Source organism: Coregonus lavaretus, assembly GCF_964263955.1.
Source record: "Coregonus lavaretus genome assembly, chromosome: 1".
NCBI lineage: Eukaryota > Metazoa > Chordata > Actinopteri > Salmoniformes > Salmonidae > Coregonus > Coregonus lavaretus.
In genome coordinates this window covers 78057869-78068455 of record NC_139988.1, presented here as the reverse complement: position 1 = coordinate 78068455, position 10587 = coordinate 78057869, and the positions used below count along the sequence as shown (strand labels likewise).

Genomic DNA, 10587 nt, shown 5'->3' with positions numbered 1-10587 from the left:
GTTGGTGGATCCCGGTATATCTCACCGATGTGTGTGACCCTGACAATCTCTAGTTTCATGAACCCTAAACCCTAAAATATGTCACAACCAAAACAAAAGCATCGGATTATTGATAAACATCACAAACCCTATCTCTGCTGAGTGCAGTGAAAAATGTGTTTGTGTGTGTGTTTCAAACTTAATGACCCCAGACGAGCAACTGAAACATCATAGCAACCCAAATCACTGACTTCCAGATCTTATTAAATTACTAATTATTATTCAATAATTATTCTAATTCCTAATTCTATGGATTCCCTGCCCTAATTTACAGCTGTATGGTCATAGCTGAGTGGGTAAATACTGTAGCATGCGCCCTAACTCCATATAGAACAAAATGTATAAGATACCTAGCAAACCTTTTTCTATTTCAATTAGTTATGGAATTATTTAGTTCACACAGGCCTATAAAAACCATAATGGAAGTGTAAATGGGTTGAAATACAGACGTATTATCTGGTACACATTTTATGTAATTTCAATGAAATTATAGTCTATATTTAAAAAACAGAAATAAAATGCACGTGGTACATCTTTGCATGCTCTACTTCTTAGCACAAAACGGAACCTTCTCAGCAAAATTGGAGGGAAGATTTATGAAGTAGCACCGTTACCATGGAGATAAAAGACATATCCGGACGCTCTGAACGAAAAAGACAGGTGGGTCTGGTTTCAAAATAATTATATTTAGAGTCAGTTTATCCTATTATAAAATAGTAACATTTAAGTAACAATGGTCTTTTCTGTCGACACATTTTGTTTGCAAAGTATTTACAAACAAATAGGAACGTTTTACACTGGAAACCTTGTTTTATTGTTCATAGGTTTGATAGCTAGCGTAACGACGTAACAAGTAACGCTTGAGCTAAATGTAAAAAATAAAGTAGAAAATATGTTGTACCCCTGTTGTCTTAGCTGTAAGACATGTGTAGCTATTGTGTTCATACATTATTGCATTTTCTTGCATACAGGAAAATGGACTCAGAATACTTGAAAAGGGGTATGGGAAAATGTCTTATAGAAGGATTAGCCGAGGTGGCCGAGCTTCGCCCCATGGACCCGATCGAATTTCTTGCACAGTGGATTTACAAGTATAAAGAAAACATGGACAATGAGGAGAGAGTGAGTAATGATGTTCAGCCTATTGCCAATGTGGGGCAGCCTATACCCAAATGTTGTCTAGGCAATCTCATCCAGACGTGATCTTTGGTATGTGGTGGTGCTTTAGTTTATTTAGTAAATATTTTTCTGAACTCTTATTTTTCTTAAAACTGCATTGTTGGTTAAGGGCTTGTAAATAAGCATTTCACGGTAAATCCACAATGTCAATAAACTGGATAAGTGTTGTATTCGCCGCATGTGACAAATACAATTTGATTTGATTAACTATGTCAATGTATACTTTTCTGAGCCTATACTGTCATCCAATGTTGGTAGATAACCGGACTATAAAACACTTGAATATACTATTATTAGGCTAGTATTGTGATATTATTGGAATATCTCCGATCATTTCAGAAAAAGGCCCTCCAGCACCAACTGGAGCAGGAGCAGCAGAAAGCCATAGATGATGCAGTGCACATGAGGCAGATGAAGGAGGAAGAATATAAAATCACAGGGGAAGTCCCAGAAGAACCCAAAGAAACAAAAGTATGTATTGTGTGTGTGTGCACGGCCGGCCCGTTCATTAGACAGGATTGGGCGGATCAAGACGCACCTCCAACAACAACACATAAAACCTCACATAATTCTGCCCAAAGACAATTACAATTTCTCTCAACCAGTGACATATGGGCTTTTTAGGTGAGTGCTGATGCTGCCCTGATAAGCAGTGCCCACTTTGTCAAAGGCAGGGGCGCAAAATATTTTGCTTGTCCATTCCAAGCGCGTCTCTACAGGCTGGAGATAAAATGTATGACAATGTAATGAGATGGACACATTTTACATCATGCAGGTTTCTCCGATCAAATAGCTGAACCTAAATGGCGCTCAATCAAATAAAAAATGACCTGTCATGTTAACAAACAACATATCCTAAAAACAGGACAGGTCAAAGTAAAATGGACAATATTGAATAGACAATCACAACTGTTGTCCAGGAGTTTCACCCCATTGTCATGATCAGTGGTTTCAAGTTTGTATCCATACATTTTTGAAAAGCTGATCATAGCGAAATAGAAAATACTTCTGCATTTTCCGCTGTGTAAACACATTGCAAATAGGCTCACGATAACTCCTGATAAAGTTGGGTAGCTGATATTCAGAGCTTAAATAGCCTAATGTATTAGTCACACGAATCAGGACTAATAAAGCCAATGCTACGGCCTGTTTTACAAACGGTGGGCCTACCACATGGATGGGCATTCATACAATTCCATTGCAGACCGACATGGTAGGCTACACCCCAGTGAGCCGATGTCATTTGGACTTAATTTTTTGGTCCTGTCCGCACCGGATGTCTTTTTTTTGTGTTTTACAAACGGTAGACTTACCACATAGATGGGCATTCATAAAATTAAATTTCAGTCAACACTGTAGGCTACACCTCAGTAAGCACGGACTGACGCTGATGCCTTTTGGACATCTTTTTTTGGTGCAGTCCGGACTGGCCTTGATTTCCACATCCACAGACATTGGTTTTTGGTCCGGTCTGAACCAATCATAAACGTCTATGTTTGGTTCAGATTTGGTGCGGTCTGGACCAGCCTTGATTTGGCCCAAACGTAGACGTCTATAAATTACTTATTTTAAACTTTCATTCACAACCAAAAATGTACCTGATTTCAACATCCGGAAAATACATATTTTCAACGTCTGGAAAATATGTATTTTCAACATCCGGAAAATAAGTATTTTCAACTTTCATTCAGAACCGAAAATGAACCTGATTTCAACGTCTGGAAAATACGTATTTTTTAACATCCGGAAAAGATGCCTTTTCAACGTCCTGGAAAATATGTATTTGAAACATATGGAAAATACCTTTTCAACTTTCATTCAGAACCTAAATTGAACCTAACTTCAACATCTGGAAAATACGTATTTTAGACATCTTTTCAATGTCATTTTGCTTACTGGGACACAGGGCTGCATTTTTGGGTCTCGCACAGGGCGGCAGCACGGCAAGGACCAGCCCTGTGTGTGTGTGTGTGTACGATTTAAAGCCCATGAGGATTTAAATTGTGTTGTTATCTTTTCAGAAAGCTGAGGGACTACCTGCAACCCCTCCACCAGCTCCAGTTTCAGAAAGGGCCAAGAAATTAAACCCTCCAACACTTGCTGCAGTGGAGGAGGGCGATGATTGGGTATGGTTTTTGTAGAATTTTAAGACTTCCTCATTTATAACATTTTCATATTTTGTTTTCAAAACAAATTGTATGTTTTTGTGTATGCTTAATATCAGGGAATCTGTGATGTCTTATAAATGTTGGTAGTCTTATATTAGATTTAACATAATAAGCCCAGTGTAATCTCAAAATGGTAAGGAAACAAACCAAATTAGTAATATCTGCTTAGAATATCCATGTTTTGACTAGATGTTCACAAGTGGGAGGAGCCTACTGTAGCACACAGAGAGCTTCAACTGCATTTTGAAATATAGATTATTATCAGCCATCAGTAGAGAGAGTTGAGAATTTTATCGTCCAGGGTTTAATCTCATCAACACATCATCAGATATTTCAAGAGGAGCCTACAGGGTCTGGTCAGAGTCAGACCACCAGGGTCATATCGCAAGGTGTCATGGAGAATGAGCCATTGAAATCAGAAGTACCCACCACCTCCACCTCTGAAAATGAGCAGGCCACTGAAGACATTCAAGACAAAGATAACACCAAACAGGAGGTGACATCAGTCCCAGATCTCAAGAATACTCCGCTAAAATCTGTGTGCCTTTGGTGGTTGCTACACTATCCTCTCTAGGTCACCATTTATTTCGCACCTCTCTGTATCATTGTTACGTGAATTATTTAACAAACTATTTCAGTGTCTCTGTGCATCTCCCAAAAGGTTGTAAGTCTTTTGGGATTTAAGAAACGGACAGAGTCCCGGTCTGCATAGTCAGAGATTTATTCATTGAGAATTCAGCCACCAAATGGTCGTACAATATTTTTATACGCACAGGTCATATGAAGATCCCTCCCCTCTTTAGGCGGGCTGTAGTTTTCCACTTTAAAACTGCTCTCCTGACCATCAGTTCACACACACACATACATACACTCTTCCAAGCCTAACAGTATCTCTCCTCCCTAAATTCCTCAGTTATCTTGGTTTCTCAGTTGCCTGTAGACAGTTCTCCTTGTCCTTTGTTGTCTGGTCTAACTCTTACTCACATTGCTAAATAGTAGCTCAATGTCATAGTCTTTACTGGTCCTATACTCACACATTCTAACACATTTCACACTGTTTCAGGGTGTAATAATTAGTCATTAATAATTAATCTATCAATCATCCGAGGGCTTTTCCAGTTCTGTCCTTTGGCTGATGGTGACTGCTTCTGCACATTCTTTGCATGGCTTGCCCTCTCCCTGAGGTTAATAAATTAGATTCAGAAAGGCTAGACGTGCAGGCTAGAGCTGAAGGACTAGAAATCTACATTTACATTTTAGTCATTTAGCAGACACTCTTATCCAGAGCGACTTACAGTTAGTGAATACATATTTTTTTTATACTGGCCCCCCGTGGGAATCGAACCCACAACCCTGGTGTTGCAAACACCATGCTCTATCAACTGAGCTACATCCCTGCCGGCCATTCCCTCCCCTACCCTGGACGACTTGTGCGCCGCCCATGAGTCTCCCGGTCGCGGCCGGCTGCGACAGAGCCTGGATTCGAGCCAGGATCTCTAGTGGCACAGTTAGCACTGCGATGCAGTGCCTTAGACCACTGCGCCACTCAGGAACTACAGATGTGGATGAATGGCTGCAATGATTCTAATATTGTTTTGTCTCACAAACTGGTCACCAGTTGACTGATCAACCTGAAACCAGTGAACCTGATGAGTGTACACAAATAGAGGCAGAGTCAATCTCAGCACCAGAGAATGATGAGGGGGGACAAACTGAGGATCCACAAGACAAACACAAACCTCTTCATCAAGACCAAGAAAAGTTGATGGCTTATACCAAACAAAGATTGAAACAAGGGACATGAGAAATAACAAACTAGAAAAAGAGATGGTAAAGAACATGGTGAAATATGTGCCAGACAAGAGAGGGAAGAATGTCTAGACAAGACAGAAGGGATACATTGGACAAGTTCACAGTAAAGATGATAGATTATTGAAAATAAGACAAGTCATTGGGACTTGGGAAACAGTCAGTGTTGTTTTCTTGACTGAATGATAGAAAAGATAGTAGGAGCAAGAATAAAAAAAGCAGGAAAGCAGAATAATCAACCCGAAAAAAAGATCTTCCTTTGAGATGCAGTGAGGACATTTTTAACCAGACAGTCACACTAGTATCGCACATTTAGGGGACTGCCATCAGCAAAGAAACACCAGAAGACGAGGGAGAATAAGTACATTGTGAACTGAACCCAGCCATTTCTCTTCCTAAAACATTTTCACCAGGTGACTGATGAACCTGATAAACCTGAAACTAGTGAACCTGCTGATTCTACACAAGTAGAGCCAACCTCAGGACCAGAGAATGATGATGTCAAACCAGACGAGACTCTGTCTGAGGAGGGACAGGAACATCAGGACCAAGAGAAGGTGATGGCTTCATGTGACACACCCAAGACATATTAAAATGATTATGTATTTGTATTTTTAGAGATATGCTGAGGATGTCTATCTTCTGTTTTTACCCAAAGACATAGCAATTGACAAAATATAATTCATTCAGAGAAGGAAAGACAAAAGGAAGGGATGACAAACCAGGAAAGGAGAGAGGAAAGATCATGGTGAAATGAGTGCCAGAGAAGAAAATAAAATATGTCTAGACAAGACAGAATGAGGAGTCAAGTCTGAAGGAGGAAGGTGTTGTGAGGTGTTCAGTCAGCCAAGAGTTAACAGATAGGGATCAGAATATCAGAGGAGAAGGAGGTATTGCATGTGATGTCAGAGGAGGGATACCCACAAAATGAGAGAGGCAGGCTTAAAACATGTTTTATTACTCAACCAGTTTCCCTTTGACAAACTCAACATAGGAGACCGATAACCCTGTCACAAGTGACGCTATTGATCTCACACAAGAAGTGGCAGCCTCAGAGAGTGATGATGTCAGACCCGATGTGACGCAATCTGAGGAGGGAGTGGAGGAGGGAGCGGAGGAGGGAGTGGAGACGTCATGGGGGGCACTTGAACATACAACTCCTGATGACCAAGCCAAGGAGAAGGTTAACACAGAGAAGGCTTTTGTTTCGAGAGACATTTAAACTGTTCAACTACAATGATATCATGCATAATATAAGAAGACATTATACTCAAGAGTGAATGACCAAGGAATACAGGTTTAAACAGGTTTATAGTAATTTAACAAATCTGTAGCCTATCAGTTACATCTAAACCCAGTTCTGTTTTTCAGGAGGAAGAGGAGGAAGAGGAGGACGACTAAGATGTGGAATGATAATTTTCCTACATGACATTATCTGGACAAAGAAGTTTGTTCAAATGCAACAATAGCCTAAAGATATATATGTTATAACATTCTACATCTGAGAAATCAGTAGAGAAGCTTGACTAACGCCTAATTAAATGCATGATGTCTCCAAGAGGGGGATATATCTCAATTTGTGTAATATGTCTATTCAGTTTGCTATGAATACATCTGTGCAATACATTTGTACGTTGTGCTTCCAATTGTATTTTATTATGAATGGCATTTTTTAAGCAGTCAAATGTTTAATTGTTGTGATTATTATTTTTCTGGTTCCTGTAGTTAGAAAAACTATGGCAATAGGCAGGATACTGTAGATATTATCAGCTTCTCATGTACTCTTTGAACGCTACAGATTGATGTGCAACATGGTTGATAGTGAGGGCGCCACTCTGAGGCTGCATTTAGACAGGCAGCCCAATTCTGAAAATTTTCCACTAATTGGTATTTTACCAATCACATCAGATATTTTCACGTCAGCTATTTTTCAGAGCTGATCTGATTGGGCAAAAGACGAATAAGTGAAAAAAATGATCAGTATTGGGCTGCCTGTCGAATTGCAGCTTTAACGCAACATCTGTGCGGCATCAATCCAATCACTTTGCTGGCGAGACAGCGACAGGATAGCTCAAGCTCACATAACATTTATCTAGGTACTTTCGAAATCACTTGTGAAATATCAAAACAATGTTTGGTTAACTATTGGGCTGGATTTAATTCTTCGGGGATTTAAACCCAGCCTGCAACGTGTGAGTCATAAGTGGCCAATCTATGCCAAGGGTTGACCGCGTGCCTCCACAGTTTGTGGCGTACTACCATTGTTGAGCGTGTTCACTTCAATATGGGCCAAGAGTGAATTGTTTTCCTTCCCAATTTCGATACAAAGTTAACTTTTGTGATGGATGTTGTGGTCCAATCATTGGGCGCAGTTGTTGCCTTAATCGCTACCGGTTTGCGCTCTTTCAGCGACTTGTTTTTGACTCCGCCATCGAGGGCCACCCTCAAATATTTAGAGGAGACTGACCTCAAACCATTGAAAGGAGGTAGGTTTGTAAAGTACTTTCTAAACGTATTGTTATCTAATGTATTGGTGTCCAATGGATGGTTATAGACCGTATTGGTGAAAATTGCAGTTTTCCCCCTAGGCCTATCTGGACTGAAGCAGCCTTGACGTTGCCTGGAAACCTGATGTTGAATCGGGCAGTAAATGGCATTTTTTAAATCAGGAAAATGTCCCATCATGGACTCTACAAGCCAGAATATTGAATACAATTATATTTTAACTTACTTTACCGGTTGTCTGTGCAGTTGGTCCTTTTGGCGGTTGATTTAATTATACTTTACTGATTTTAATTATACTCTCCCATTCCTACCGCCAAAAGGACCAACTGCACGGACAACCGGTGAAGTATGTTCAAATATCATTTTATTCAACATTCTGGCTTGTAGAGTTCTTCAGAGGAAACATTCCTGACTCAAATGCTAAATTCTGCCCGGTAACATCAGGTTTCCAGGCAACCCGTGACCTATATTTGCTTAATTTTAACCTTACAACTTTTTTCTTTTCTTGATTTAGAGCGTAAGCCTTTGAAGGCCAAAAGACTATGGGAGAAGTCTGGAGCAGTTATCATGGCTGTAAGGCGGCCTGGATGATTTTTGTGCAGAGAGGTATAGCTTTGAGTCACTATTTACCTTTGCCCTTATAAACATTTTATTTGAGAAGTAACACATGTTGCTGTGTAAAGCCTTATTTGCGTATTTATTTCCCAGGATGTCTTTTGAGTGAATTTGAGGTACCAGTACCACCATAACTGTTTGCTAGTGACAGACATGATTGTTGCGTTTGATGGCTTTCAGTCCTGTAGCCTTCACCAAGTGGGTACATAATTGAATATTTTATCATAAACATTTAATTATTTATGCATTTGTTTATGTGGTTTGTAGGCCACATTGGCAAATCACATTATGTTGGCTTGCAAAGTGTTATACAATTCCTATTGGAATCCAGCCAGAGTTAGGAGAGCCAACAATTTGAACTTTTAATCACCTGCAATATGCAGTTAGTGACTGCCAAGGTAAGGAAGATTGATAAATGAGATTAACCTTAACCATCTAAACTGAAACAACCATCTCAATAACAGGTGAAATTAGTATAACCCCTTACAGATTGGATTAGTTTAGAGAATTGTTTTATATTTAAGATCAATTAATGTGTGCAGAAACATGGATATTAAAACAAACTATTCTAAAAATCAACCTACAACCGAGTATGCTAGGATATGAGACACCTCCCATGTCTTTCACTCTGAGTTAACGGAAATTAACTCAACAGTCGTAAAAACACTGGTGTTGATGCCTCTGACTCAAATAATACTTCATTTGTTTTGTCACATACACCGGATAGCTGCAGTGAAATGTGGTGTTTTACAGGGCCACAGTAGTATGGTGCCCCCTGGTGCAAATTATGGTTAAGTGCCCTAGAATCAACACTCAGCTGTAACTCAAATCTTTTGACCTGTGGTCTGATCTAGGCCCTATGTCTGTCATTTGGCAAACTGCATATGTTGTCATCCTCCAGGAGGCCGCTGAGCTGTCCTCTCTGAAGCCCCAGCTGGAGGAGCTCGGGGTCCCTTTGTACGCCGTGGTGAAGGAGGACATTGGCACAGAGATCCAGAACTTCAGACCCTACTTCAATGGGGCGATCTTCATGGATGCGAAGGTGCATAGGCTGGGTTTCCCAGTCTAATTTATAGGAAATGAATCCTCTTGTTCAATGAGCACCATTGTGGTTCACGTCTCAAAACTAGTAATTTATGCAACACCCTATCTAATCGGTCATGATTATTGCAATATGAATAGAGCAATTTGTTGAAATGCCAAAGCCTTCTGTTCTGTCTTTCAGAGATGTTTCTACGGGCCCCGTGAGCGGAAGATGGGTCTGTTGGCGTTCCTCCGTCTGGGCGTGTGGATGAATGGCCTGCGTGCCTTCAAGAATGGCTTCTTAGGAAATGTGTTTGGAGAGGGCTTAGTGCTAGGTGGGGTGTTCGTCATTGGAGCAGGCCAGCAGGTAGGTCTTTTCAGGAAATACTCACTCCGCCATCTCACTTACTGATAGCATGGATGGTAAAATAAGAGTTTTCGGGGAAATGCTGGCTAAATGAATCAAATGGCACAACCAAAGCGAATATCTATATATATTTTTTTTTGCTGTCATCTGCAGGGTATACTGCTGGAGCACCGGGAGATGGAGTTCGGGGATAAGGTCAACATTATGGATGTCCTGAAAGCTGCCAGAAAAGTACAAACTGAACTTGTGTCTTTGGAGAAGTAATGTGCCTTTGATAGAAACTGAAACCACAAATTCCACCCAATTTAGGATGTAGAAAGGGTGGGTAGATGACGTCTTGTGCGTAGTTGCAGTGTTCTCTCTGGGATCTCCTGGGTCTCGTCCTGCTGATTTGTTGGGCTGTGTGAGTGTGCTTATGATGGTCTGTGTCTAAACTCTGTTGGGTGACCAGACTTGATGCATTACACTCATCTCCCATTTACAGTCGATAGACAGGCTACCCGAGGACCTGAAAGACCTCTATTTGACAATAAAGAGCTCATTATGCATCAGTACCCCTCTGCTCTCTTTTCTCTGGTGAGGTTAATGATTGACTTGACAGGTTTTCAAATGTCCACTTCATAATTTGTATCTCTAATTCTACCATATTGACTACTCACGAAGTCTGTTTTCATTGTGTGTTGTTAAACCGACACGTTTGGTTTTATTGGCAAACTACAATTAAATAAAGTTAAGTTTCCAGTGTTTGTGTTTCTTAATGTCTTGACTGTTTTAGTAAGACCTTGGATAGCTCTAGGCACCAAAGTCAGTTATATTTTATGTGTGAGGGCTGTGATTGGCTGAATCCTCTATCATTCAAATGACCCCCTCTGGCAACCTCCT

General features: G+C 40.4%; 1 pseudogene across 1 annotated transcript; it reads left to right on the top strand.

Annotated features, from left to right (window-relative positions):
- The first annotated feature begins 7440 nt into the window (after positions 1–7440).
- Positions 7441–10449, top strand: LOC311135789 (peroxiredoxin-like 2A; annotated as a pseudogene). Its single transcript, XR_014615201.1, has 5 exons — positions 7441–7681; positions 8215–8306; positions 9217–9357; positions 9541–9705; positions 9859–10449. The product of XR_014615201.1 is annotated as a peroxiredoxin-like 2A (transcript).
- The last annotated feature ends 138 nt before the right edge of the window (positions 10450–10587 follow it).